Raw genomic sequence first — 15,093 nt, 5'->3', positions numbered from 1 at the left:
AGGTCACAGACATCAGTTGCTGTGCTGGTAGACGTTAGCCTTGTTAATGCGATATGTCCAGATAAGTATGTATTACCATAGGTAGATGATCTCGGGTACGTAGGTCAAAGGTCAAAGGTTAGAGAGGTAAATTCTGAAATTGAAGGATTTTTTGCCTTGTTTACACTATTGGGGTGTTGCAAGAAAGTTGCAATTAATTGCATCTGATTGTCACTGGCAATCAAAATCATTGTTGCATGCATGTCTTCTTAATAGGGCAGACCCTGAGCCAATCAGAATGAGTGTTTCAAAATTAGCAATTATTTGCAATTGATTGCAACTTTCTTGCAACACCCCATAAATCTCAAGAACCACTTGTTCCATTAACTTCAAACTTGTACTTGGTACTAGTACATGTATGTATCACCATAGGAAGACAATCAGATTAGATTTTGACAAATGTAGGCCAAAGGTCACTTACCATGAAAATTCAGGTTTTTGCATTGTTAACAACACTCTTGAACAATTTGAGCCATGAACTTAAAACTTGGAACAACATGTTCATCCCCATAGTGAGACAAACTGATGAGATTTTTGTTCACTGAGGTCAAAGTCAAGAGGTCATAGATGTCATTATACATATGTGAAGTTATTGGGTTGTTTTAGCTTTGTTATCATACATATATATACCTCAACTATTTTGTACTCATGAGTAGCAGGAGGTAAAGTGATCAGACTTTGGGGTTATAAGGTGTGAGGTCCATTGTCAAAGAGGTCAACTAATATATATGTTTTTTATTCTGGTTGTCACAATAATCAAGGTACAATTTGAGCCATCAATTCAGAGGAGGCATGTAGGAGATGCAGTTGCATTCATCTTGTTTTGGTTAATCAATTGTAAAGAATGTCAAAACTGAGTTGTATACTGCACTGCATAGTATGCCTTTGCTCATGAAGATATTGACAATATAATGTGATAAGCTGTTTACTGGGAACATTGTAAACATTTAATTTATGGGACTAACTTGTCTAGCCCACCAAGGTTAAGGTATTAAGATTAAGGAATCATTGTGATATCTGTCCATTATGCTGTAAAATAAAGTAAAATACTTTGACCAAAATTTAGTAGATATATTACAAAGTGTGGGTAGAGAAAATGAAACCCAGATTTATTTTCAAATCTCTAAAATTAGTAATTGGAATAACTTTTGAACACTAGTCTTAATTTAAGACTTTTGTTGGTAACATTTGCTGAAGTCTGATTGAGCTCAAATCTTTTTGGTGTGACGATTGCATTAAGTGGAGCAATTCAAACCTAAAAATGCTAGGCTATTTGTAGTCTTGTGTGTGTGGGGGGAGGGGGGGGGGCATTATGCCCCCCCCCCCCCCCCCACAAACTTAGCCGTGGATTGCCCGATCACAAATCAGCATGCATGTTGCCTGCGTCATAATCTACAAAATCATATAGTTAATTTCCTTCAATGATTTTATTGTTTTAATTATGCTAATTTATACATGAAATCAGAGTTTTTGCTCTGAATCACTACATAAAGCTCAAAAATGCTATTTTTATCTGGATTTTGTTTTTGTTTGGAAATAGGATATTGTTGTGTTGTGTGTTTATGCAATAAAGACTTTCCAAAGTTTCATGCAAATGTTGTACTTCAGTGTATTTTTGTGTCAATTACTGTAAAACAATACACTTTAATTTAAATGGTATTTCACTGTAAATTGGGTAAATTTACTGTGAAAAGTGTACAGTGTATGGGGTAAATTACTGTAAATTGGGTAAATTTACAGTAATTTACTGTGGAAAGTGTACAGTATATAGGGTAAATTGGGCAGGTTTACAGCAATTTACTGTAGGAAGGTGACAGTATCACTGTAATGTAACCAAAAAATTACAATACATTACTGTAATTTAACCAAAATTTACAGTAGCTACCATTACAAAAGTTTTAAATTTTACAGCAAGATACAGTAAATTGTACAGTATCTCCCTGTAGATATTAGAAATTTACAGTAATTTACCGTAGGACAAAGTTACAGCAGCTTACTGTAAGATGAAAATTACAGTAAATTACTGTGCAGCAGAGTTGCCAGCAATTTACTGTAAAAACTACAGTAAATTTTTTACAGTGTATCATTGCCGTCCAATCTGTAAGGCAGATCCAGTTGGGAACATACTTCAAATCGACGTCCTATACAGTGCGTATCAAAAAAAAAGTAATCCAACTTTGGAGGGCTACTATTTTATAATTGTCGGCTATGGAGAGCGCAATGTTAAAAAGGAGAACTCTTCCTCTTTCCATTGATACCTAATTGTGTTGACAATTGCCATGCATGACTGAGCACATGAACTTTAAAGACAGAAATGACAAATTACACTTTTTCCAAGTTTGCGTGTTATTGCAAACGAACAATGCATGTTTCACTGCATGGATGAGGTCTGTCAATGAAAAATGGTCAAATCAACAGGCCAGCCTGCATGACTGCAGATTCGTGTTTTAGGGTTTCTTCTAACGTTTTATGGTTCATAACCTTCAACATGGCAACGTTGTCGAAAACTTGGTCCTTCCCATTAAGGCGAAACCATTATCCATTTTACTCTCTTCATATTCAAGACACGGTTTGTCACTGGTATATAGCTATGTGTTGAATATTAACAGAGAAAATGGACTGTGTGGGTTGGCCTCTGTGGGAGCGACCAAGTTATCGGACAAAAGGCTTTGTTAAAGGTTATGGACCATAAAATGTTAGGAGAAAACCTAAACACAAATCCTAAACACAAACCTGCATTCGTACAGGCTGGCCTGATGATTTGACCACTTTCATTGACAGATCTCATCCATGCAGTGAGACATGCATTGTTCCTTCACGATAACATGCAAACTTGGAAAAAGTGCAATTTGTCATTGTTGTCTTTAAAGTTCATGTGCTCAGCCATGCATGACAATTGAGTATATGAATATAAGAACGACCCAAGTCCATGGAAGACCATCTCGAGTAAACCAAAAAAAACTTCATATCTTTTTTGTTTGTCAAATAATATTCTATTTAAGTGTGATGGGAAGGCAACATTGTATATACAAATTAGAACATATATCATTATGACAATTAACATTAACATTAATTGTGGAGAGGCCATTTTGTGTGGTGGACTTGGGTCGTTCTTTGATTCATATACATGATATTCTGCTATAGAGATGAGAGAAGGACGAGAGAGGGCGCTATTATATGAATGTAAGAATGACCCAAGTCCTTCATTCTTACATTAATATAAGATTTAACTCATTTATTTCAGGCACTTCCGGGGGTAATTAGGATTTATCATTTATACACAAGATGTGTCCATGCATAAGCTATAATTTCCCATGTCAAACTGAATTTGGCCAAAAATTGGACTTGGGTCGTTCTTATATTCATATACTCAATTGTCAACAAAATTAGGTATGAATGGTTGTCTACTAAAGAATTTTATGATTTTCTGGATGTAGGTAATCAAAATTCAATCTTTTTTTCCCCTGTAACAGTATATGAGATTTTAGATATTGTTCATAATTTACCTTCTAAAAGAAGTTCTGGTTATGATGATATTGATAATATACTGTTAAAAAATACAATACCTTATATTGTTGATCCTTTGTTTCACATTTTTAATCTATCAATATCACAAGGGCAGGTACTAGATGTTATGAAAATATCAAAAATAGTTCCAATTTTTAAAAAGGGTAATAGGGAAGAATTGAATAATTACAGACCTATTTCTCTTTTGCCTAATATATCTAAAATATTGGAAAGGATAATATATTCTCGAGTTATAGATTTTGTAAATAGAAATGACATTTTGTCAAAATATCAATTTGGATTTCGCAAGAAACATAGCACAGCACATGCAATATTATCTTTCACTGAAAAAGTATCTCGAGCAATTGATAAGTTTCAACATACTGCAGGAATCTTCCTGGACCTCTCCAAGGCCTTCGACACGATTAACCACGACATTCTTCTATATAAACTTAATCATTATGGTATACGTGGGAAGGCCTTGGAGTGGTTCAGAAGTTATTTGAAAGACAGAAAACAATTTGTTTGTATAAACAATGAAAAATCTTCTTTGCGCTCAGTTGATTGTGGAGTTCCACAAGGAAGTATACTAGGGCCGTTACTTTTTATTGTCTACATCAATGATTTTCCCAAATCTTCAAATGTTCTTTCTTTTATATTATTTGCAGATGATTCTAATCTTTTCTTTTCTCATTCAAATCCTCATACATTAGTTGATGTCATGAATATAGAATTGAACAAGATAATGCAATGGCTAAGAGCAAATAGATTATCGCTTAATTTGCAGAAAACAAATGTGATGTTGTTTAGTAATACCCTTGATAAATTGCCACATGATATAATTTTTGAAAATGAAGTGATAAAACAGGTTTATTCTGTTAGATTTCTTGGTGTAACTGTAGACAGTAAGCTTTCTTGGAAACAGCATATAGATTGTATATGCCGCACTATTTCCAGTAACATAGGTGTAATTAATAAAGTAAAGTTTTGTTTTTCTGTTAAAAAGTTGCTAATGTTATATTCAACGTTAATTTTACCTTATTTAACGTATGGAATTATAGTGTGGGGAAATACACATTCAACTTATTTGGATAAATTATCATTGTTACAAAAAAAAGCACTTCGAGTAATATGTAATACCTCCAAATATTCCCATACTGACGGATTATTTGTGGAGAATAAGGTTTTAAAAGTAAGGGATTTGTATTATTATTACCTTGGTCAATTTATGTACAGTTTGTATAATAAGTCACTTCCTTCAGTTTTTGAAAATATGTTTAATAAGAATAAAAATATTCATAAATACCCCACTCGTCAATCAGATGAATATCATTTGCCCCTTACCCGAACTCTATTTACAAAATCCACGTTTATATAAAAAAACGTGCATGTTCAAGTGTGAAATGAAAAAAAAAAAGAAGAAGAGTTCCCCTTTTCTCACAATCAATATTGTGCTCTTCATAGCTGACAATTAAGAAATGGTAGCCCTTCAAAGTTGGATTACTTTTTTGATACGCTCTGTAGAACGTGGCTTTAAAGGGAATAAAACAGCTGTGACTCAAATCTCTTTAACCTCCTTGGTACCCACCAATATGCGTACCAACATTATGATATGCGCTTGCAGGTCAAGATGTATGCATAGTGCACACTTTTAAATAGGGGGGATATTTTGAATTTTTTCCATCGAAGAGTAGAAAAAATTATATTCAATGCCATTGACTTAAAGGGGTTGTACAGTACTGGTTGAGGTGGGGATTTATGCTTTTTACATTCCTAAGTGAGATAATGAAAAACCTCTTATGAAATATGAAAGAGCATGTAATTTCAAGAAGGATTCAACGTTTCTTTGATGAAGATTGGTTTTCAAATGGCTGAGACATCCAGAAAAGTGATAATAATAAAAGACTACAGGCCACGCCTTTTATAAGGATCTCTTTGTTTCACCTTGCTTTTGAATACCTCAGCCATTTCAAATCCGATTTTCATCAAATAAACTTTTGATACCCCTTAGAATTGCATGCTCTTTGACACCTCATCGAGTGGTTTCTGAATATCTCGCAAAACGTTTGGAATAATCATCCCTCAGCATTCCCACTGATTCCAACTGATAGGTTACTAGCCATCCCCTTTAATAAGTAATTTCGATGATTTGCTGCATGCTTTCTTTGCGTATAGGTTTTGAATATTGTTAAATTATAATATTGATAATAATGACATTTATAAAGCGCTTATTACAAACGCTAAACGTCTCGGAGAAAAATTAGAAGGAAGAAATTCAGTCATGGAGTAGATAGTAAGATGAAACACACCTACAGTTAAAGTCAACGTGAATTGATGTGGTATGTGCCTCATTGTTTTACGCGTCTGTTTCTTCATAATGTGTTTAACTATGTCTACGGAAATCAGAAAATGCGAAGATGGAACTTTTGCATTTTTAAACTGAAAATCAACGATCTGGTGCACACTTTGGGGGAATATTATGATATTTTTCACTTAAAAAAAAAGGGGGAAGGGCATAAACCCGTTGAGGACGAGTCCCCAGTGTACTTGGGCAGGTGCCTATGAGAAATGCGTGTTGTAGTTCAAAATCTATCGATCTGGAGGCAAGGACAATAAGTTTTGGAACTTTTAAGATTTCTACCAAAATTTAACGGGGGATACAGGCCTACTTTACGTGCCGGTTCGATATGATTTCTTTTTTGTGCCCGGTATATACATGGTATATATCGAGTATATGCAAAAGTGATTGTTTGTTTTTCGCAAATCAACATATAACGTCACTTTACGCCAAGTTTGATTGAAAAGAGTTTATCACTGTACACATACCATCTAGCTAGGGTACTACTAACGATTGGTATCTTTTGTTTTCTCGGGACTTCTGAAGAAAACTGAGAAGAATGTTCTTATTTCTTCTCTTCAGAAATTATTCAATTTAAGATTGAATAGTATATGCCAACAATACGTTCCTTTGATCTTCGAGAAATTCTTGACATTTAATATAAGAATATAAGATATTGTATATCCTGCAAAATTGCAGATAATATTTATAGCTGTGTCGTTCTTTAAAATCTATATTTTATTCTACTGTCTTGTCTTCCATATCATAGGATTTGCAGCCGATAAGTTCGGTGGTTTCAACTCGTCCTTCAAGTGTGTGGTCGGTTTCGAGTTCGTGGTCTTTTTCCTAGTCATGTTGTCTCGATGTAAATTACAATTACAGTAATATACCTGGACAATAAGTAAATGAAGAAAAGTTTAGTGAGGCCTGTAATTCTGATATATTCTTGTCACTTTCTGTCTTTTATGAGAATGACTATATTGCATCTTGTTGCATGGTTTAATGTCTGACTGATAACATGGTGATTCAACACTCAGAGCATAGTATATTTTGAATTTGTGCAACTTCCACCTTATTTCATTATGTAACCATCTCAATTCATCCAGTATTGCCTGAGTCGAAATTCGAACATCAGCAGCTGAGATAAACCTAACTATCTTTTATGTTGTGTAACGATTATGTCTTTCGTATTTTGTAATTAATAGATAGACTGAAAGATAAAAAGAAAGAGATAAAAGGGTACACACACACACACCCACACACAAGCCAACAATCCTCAAACGCTGTGCAGACAACGACAACCATTACAGCTCGACTTGGTTGAGGAAAGGAAAAAACAAAGTTTACCCTTCAGAGACACCCTAAACAAGCCGATAATCGCTGTATTCAGATCAACTCTAACCTTTGAAGGCTTGGGCCTATTCGATCCTCAAAATGGCAAAATTTTGGCGGTCCGATGAGGTCCGACGAGTTCCGATGAAATCTGATCCGACAAGCTCCGAAGACTCACTTCAAAGCTCATCGAGAGTCCAACACTGACTGGACTTGCGATCGGAAATGGCGTCCTCGATGGCGAATTAAGCTCCCAGCTATACAAGAATACATAATATCAGAGCTGGGAGGTATAGCTCTTCAAATCCACCTCCCCGGTGTAAATAAGTGACGACATGTATTGCTGCGTTATACCATGTTCCCGGCGTCCTGGCCGGCCGGTGCTTGTATGCCGTAATAAAACTGGGTGAACGCAACAAAACACGACGGCACGTAGTAGGGCTCACACCTGTAAATAAAATGGAATGTCCCAGACCCCTTCACAAATTCGTACCAAAGATACCAAAATAAATGAAGAAAAATATTAATTAAAAATCAGTGATGCAGTTTGGCAAAAAAAAAAAAACCTGAATAGCTGCAGATATTGAGTATGAATTCCTCTACAAACTGCATTTTGGTTGGAAGATGAAAGCTTTTCTAATGGAATTTGAGGGAACTATATTTCATTGGCTGCATGTACAGAAAATAAGTGAAAACAACTCGTAGTCTGACTTTGCGGACCCTTGGACAGAGTTTGAACCGAAGAACCTGAATTGGAAATTTGATGGATGAAAGGGTATATCTCACTTATTCAGGTTAGTGAATATGAAACACCTCATTTCTCCCGGCTATTTTACAGATTTTTTTGAAATTTAAATTTTAACACACGTCTCTATGGGGAATTATTTACCCGTGTGAGCCCAGGTCGTTAAAACAATGGAGGCGGTCCGTCGTTGGGTCACGACTAAAAATATTGATTGTCTAGCCTGACCAGACCATGACGGACCGTGACGACCATGACGAAGGAATTTTCCTCTCTCCTGCCTCAGTCCCAAAGCATTACGATTTTTGGCATAAATCTAACTCATGAAGTATACCCAGCGAGGCACTATCCAAAACAAGTTGGTTTTCGCTGTAGCCTCGGTTCCTGATAAAGTACCATTCACCTATCAGGTCCATGAGGAGACGTTCCTTTTACATTCAATAAATATCTTAACATCCCTCGAATGTTTGGAATTCTAATTTGTGCAGAGTCCTTTGAAGAATTATATGTTCTACTCTATGAAAGTATGCATAAGAATATTCTAAGTTTCGTATATAGTTTTCACCTACGTCTTATCAATTGAATGTTGTGTGAGTTTAAAGAAACTATCAATTATGAAGGCATGCATGTTGATTGCTTTGACGAATCAAGGGACTTTTGGAAGAGAGGTTTCAGAGCGTCTTTTGGAAAGAGTTTAGAGGTTTTTTAAGAAGGTTTGAAGGAAGTCTTATTAGCATTTGTCCAGGTAGACCAGTTCGAACAGTTCTGCTCGTAACAATTTTATGTCCATTATGAAATATATAAACAGAAAGTATCTGCCAATAAACTAGCAGTTCGATCGGAAACGCTCTTAAATTTGAACTCTGGATTGTACTATTCTCAGTGTCCATGTTTGTGAATTTCGTGAATGTTCTTGAGGTTTATGGGGGCATAATTCCCGCTGGGCCAAAATCCTGCAAAACCCCCAGTACATGTAGTCATCTCGCATTTTTCAGCAACACTATAGTAACAACCATCACGACAATATCTTGAAGAACCCATTATTAGTCTTGAGGTTTTGGCGAAAAAAAAAGTGTTCATTTGCTTTGAAATGACATTATCTCCCTATTTTATTACATCTTTACATTCGCCTATACACATTCCCAGACGCCATGAAAATTTCCGTTTGCCAAAGCCATTGAATAACGAACCTTCTTTCCTTTTCGGCTTAACGAACTTTCGGAATAAAGAATCATTGGAATGGCGAACCGTCAGAATAAGGAGCCTTTGGAATAACGAACTTCGGTAATGACGAACCTTTGGAATAACGAGCTGTTACCGAATCCTAAGCCAGCACTTCTATACACGTGTTTTCAAACTAGGCATAAAAGTACAAACAATCTTATGCCCTCGCTTAAGAAAGAAAAAATGTAAAATTTAATCGAAATTAATGAGATAGCATCCAAATTGACGTAGCTTTCATCAAACAGCATACAATATACATGTACACATGGTTTGCGTGTTTCCATCATACTATCGTACTGTATTCGTTCGGTTATAACGAAAGAAAACTGCCAGTCCCGAGGATTGTGCACTGTTTTGAAATTTACTTGACTCGCCATCAAGAGTTTATTTCCAATGTCCAACAATCATCAATTTCATATCTCTTTCAACAAATTTATACAACTTGGTCATAAAAACCGACTAAATCATTTGATAATGATGATGTTTCAGGTTTACCCCTATCAATTATAGTTATGTAAGTTTTAACGTTATGTAATTGATATCAAAATGTTCTGCTGCGATATCCTTTTCAGTTCCTTTCCGTGATTATGGTAAAGTTAAAAAAGTTCATGCATTTTATAAATTGTTAAATACATCTTTATCAATTACCGTGTATCTACAATGATTCATAATGAATTTACTTCTAAAGACAACCTTATTCCGTTTTTAATCATCTTCCTTCAGAATCAAATTTCCACTATCCAATCAGATGCGCACCGTATCATTATAAAAATCTGATGCATAATCAACGTCAATATCTCTAAAATTCCTTTCATGTCAAATCAAATATCAAAATACTCCCAACAAATTTGGTGGGAATAAAATCAAAATTATTTTAACTCCATGACTGTTATGGTCCCCTAGAATTAAACGCCTCACAAATTTTCTGTGCTTTAACACGCACACACACACACACACACACACACACACATATATATATATATATATATATATATATATATATATATATATATATATGTTCTACATTGGATTGAACGTGCAGACATATACCTTTCAAACATGAATATGGAGGAGAAACCAAAAATCCAAAATACGAAGTTACAACGACATTTACAAAGAAACAGATATTTGAATCATCAACAAACACAAAATCATTTTATAGGTGTGTGATAACAGCTAAATACAGTGTTAAATTGAATACGCTAGTTGTAAAACATCAATACCATTTGTCGAAATTGAATGCTCTAACTCTAGTCACGTGTCCTCCCGTTCTTAAAGGAAACCAGAACCCAGAGAGAAATGTGGATTGAGTTAAAGCAGCAACATTAGTAGAACAGATCAGTGAACATTTGAGGAAAATTGGATAGTCGATGCAAAAGTTATGTATTTTTAAAGTTTTGATGTTGCAACCGCAGGATGTGGAGACTACCTGAGTTTATAACATCATGTGTAGACAACAATTATTAAGAAAATAAAGAAAATTCAACATGCTTTCACTTTACTGGTATAATGAAAGAACACTTGACTAACCGCTTTCAGAAAGCAGGGGTAATATGTCAGTACATGTATCAAGTTGATGGAATGTGTCATTTTCATGAAAAGTGAAATTTTGTGGAATTCCCTTTTTTATACACCTGTATTGTTGTCTACACATGACGTCATAACCTCTGTAATCTCCTTATCCAGCAGTTCCATCATCAAAACTTTAAAAATTAATACCATTTGCATCGATATTTTGATTTTCCTCAAACTTTCACTCATGTGTTCTACTAATGTTGCTGCTCTCACTCAATCCACATTTCTCTTTGGGTTTTTGTTTTCCTTTAAATATACAAGTGTCGCTGTGTGACTGGTATTATGTCACCGACATACAATCGGATGATTCTCCCAATGTTGTCTGGGGTACGTCTTGACAGTGTGAGGCGACAGTTTCACAGATTTGGCAAAAAAAAATGATATCATATATCATGTTTGTCACAAATGGGTTGAGTGTTTACTTTCTTTGAACTAGGTTTCATTTGGATGGATAGTTTAAATTGTTTAAGAGAGCAAGTATTTGATAATTTGAGCATTTTCACTTGACATTTTACCCTTTGACTCCATGTCCCGCAATCTATCGAGTAATTACTAATGCAAATACTTTCAGCTAATTTCAAAATATGGGGACACTTGAGCAATTTTAACAATACATTTCACTTGACCTTTGACCCCATGGCAATTTTTTTTTCCCTACAGAATCATTTCGCAGTAATGCATGTAGGTTTATACGTAGTTTGATTAAAGGGGATGGCTAGTAACCGATCAGTGGGAATCAGTGGGAATGCTGAGGGATGATTATTCCAATCCTTGTGGGATTCATTTAAGAGTACATTATATATCTACTGTTGTGTGAAAATCATATGCTTCAAACGGTCTCATATTCAAGTAATGTGCAGATTAATGCCCCGTCACTGACCAGGCACGCTAACCTGGAAACATTAAACTGCACATTACTTGAATATGAGACCATTCTGAAGCAGATAATTTTGACACAATAGATATATAGTGTACTCTTAAATGAATCCCACAAGAATTGGAACAACCATCCTCCAGCATTCCCACTGATTCACACTGATCAGTTACTAGCCATCCCCTTTAGTGTTATAAATTGAGAAAGATCCATGGTATGGACAAAAAGTGTAATTTCAGCATGAAATAAAGCACCCTTGACATCTGACCCAATGATCCCCAAAAATCCCAAGAGCATCATCGCCAGGGAGTCTGGGCATTATGTACTAAGTTTCATGAAGATACCTCGAGCCATTTCTGAGATATGGAAAAAAATGAAATTCTAGCATTTATACTTCACCATTTACCTTATGACCTCATGGCCCCCAAAACTTACTCTAAAGAATCTTTATTTGGTTATACATGTATACACTAAGTTTCCAAAGAACCTTGAAGTATTGCATAAATATGGGGGGGGGGGGGGGATAATGAAGTTTTAAGAATTTTGCCATAACCTGTCACCTTTCACCGTGAGCATTTGCATCCAAAAGTTGATAGGCACGACTTCGTCCACTCATACATGAAAATCAAGACATATCCAAGTTTCATAAAGATACCTGAAACGGTCTTTAAGTCCGCAAAATCTATTACGGACGTAAAGACAGATGGAAGGACGGATGGATGGACAAACGGACAACCCAAAAACATTATGCCTCCGGTGACACCTCGTGGCGGAGGCATAAAAAAGGGATCTCACTATGCATTTAAGATCTTTCCATCTCAAAGACCCAGTATAGCCTTGGGATATAGGTTAACTACATTACTGACCTGTCTGGTTTGTTCTTTATTCACTGCCTACCGGAGTACATTTGAAAACTATGAATATCGCAGTGATCACCGATCATGTTCCACTTCAGTCAAGATTCTCTGCCTGTGAGAGACGCTGATACCTCATCCCCTCCCCCTCCACCCCACCCACCCCCCCCCCCCCCCTGCACACACAATCACACTCACACACACACATACACACAAGCTTTCTATTTTCACCGTACAAATGGGTGATGAAGATGTCAAAAATCACAAAATTGATTATGATACATAAAACTGTGCCTTTGACAATCACTTTAAAATAGTACATAATATACTGGTAGGGGAAATGTCAAACATAATAATGGCACTCTATGCTAAATGGTGTTCAAAGAACAATGCGTACTCCTCTCATTTATTCGATACTTGGCAGGTTCAATACGATTGCATATTAAACACTTGTGAAATATGGTCAAAAGTGAATATAACAAGATGTGAAAATATGACTTTGATTGACAATGTATTACACTTTGCCGCTTATAAGTGACAGATGAAAAGACTTAAAAAAGAATAACAATACCAGACACAGACTGATACAGCAAATTTTGCTTTTCTGTACCATCAAACTAAAAAGTAGATCCCTTTCATCAGTACAGTGTAGTTCTTCTCCCAAATCACTGAAGCTGGCCTTCAACTGACATGGAATTCTCACTTTCCACCAAACCCCGTCGATGTAGAATAAATATATTTACAAATATTAACTGATGTACAGTAGTAATCGCCTGAAAGTATGAACACGAGTCATACACTTTCTGCTACTTCTCATCTTCTCATTCCACTGTGCTTTAGACAGCACATGTCCATAATAATACTTATCTCAGAACATGAGTCACACAACATGCTCATCATCATATTATTACCATAATTACACCCTGTTAAATTGAATTAAAATCATGTTGGGATTAACATGTGATGTTGTGGCATTTTGACCCTTTGTCATAGTCAAACTTTCAACTCAAAAGGGCTCACAATGATGACAACCGAATACATGGATGTGTGAAAGGGTTCCTAGATTTTTTTTTCAATAATACATATTGTATATGTATATAAATTATGCTAAAATATAAAAACCATAATACATGTATGCATACATAAGTACATACACACAAACTAAGCTCATCACATAGCAATTATCTGCATTGCATTGCTCCAGAAAAGTAAATTAATACACGCACATTGTACTAAGTACCTGACCCTTCTCTCTAGTATAGCATTACTAACTTAAAAGTTGCACACAACTGCAAATACTGCTAATAATGCTACTGAAATTAACAAAATTGACAAGATAAATGATAAACATAGAATGTGCAAAATTAAAACACCAAAAAGCTGCAAAGGTAATCATGTGATTTATGCATTCAATAATGATATTGGTTAGGACTGGAACTGAGTGAAAGGGACATCAAGGTTTTAATGATGTCGATATAAGAAGTGAGAGATGGGTGAAAGAGATAGTTCTAAGGACCAATACCAACAAAGATGGGAGAGAGATGGTGAAAATGGAGCAACCTGCTAGGAGAAAGAGATGAAGGACGGAGATGAGGTTTAAAGAGACGGGAAGAGAAGACAAAATGGCTCGAGTGGAAGAGAAGGATTGAGAAGAAGGATTGAGAACACGGATTCATGGAAGTGACCCTGAAATTAGAGAAACCATATGAGATATAGATATAACCCGCGGTGCCGTCATAAACCAGGGTACGACGTTGTGTAGCGCAATCTCATGTCCATCATCACACAATTGTGTAATGTTGTCATGGCGACCATTTTCTCATCATCAGCGCCGGTATAAATCGGCGTGGCAATAACGATCTCAATGCCGAACATTTTCCTTCCACATCAACTTGTGTAATCTAATTCGTTACTATTTGCATGCATTAATTGTTACATAATCAAAAAGCAAGAAAACATTTCAACAATAATACTAAAAAAATATTTGTACACATTTTTTGATAAGCCAAGGTACAGCACTGAAAAAAAAAAAGAATAATAATTCAACAAAAATTGTGAATTTTCATTTGGTACCCAAGGGTACCGAATATTGCATCATAATAAAGATATATATGATAATAAAGTAGTTTGAATTTGTTCATCATGATCAAAACTCAGTGATACACAAGTCAGTTACCAGGACTTGGTGATTAACTACCTCTACCATTTCATGATTTCACTGCGCATACTGATACCACAATATGGCTAGTGTAATATATGACCAAGATTCTACAGGGCATGATTGCCATGATTGGTTACAGGATGCTCTGAAGTGCATACTTTGCAAAGATTATCTCTATTAAAAGACCATCTGCTGTTAACCAAAGGAGTAAACACTTGACAGATAATGTGATCGAATGTTTATTTTCCTTACACACCATTATCAGGGATGATATTGAGGTTCGTTGAAAAAATTGGAAGTAAAAATTTTCAGGTGAATTTAATACATGGAAAGAGCAAAATGTGTACGGACTTGAGAAAAAAAAATCTGAAATCAGATTTAAATCTACAGAATATCATGCCTGCATTATTCCAGGATATTGTCTATGTCTCTTTGTATTCAATCTTG

The sequence above is a fragment of the Diadema antillarum genome, unplaced genomic scaffold (assembly GCF_040938485.1).
Source record: "Diadema antillarum isolate AM-2024a unplaced genomic scaffold, OU_Dant_1.0 seq00000743_RagTag, whole genome shotgun sequence".
Classification (NCBI taxonomy): domain Eukaryota; kingdom Metazoa; phylum Echinodermata; class Echinoidea; order Diadematoida; family Diadematidae; genus Diadema; species Diadema antillarum.
Note: the sequence above shows the minus strand (reverse complement) of the source record.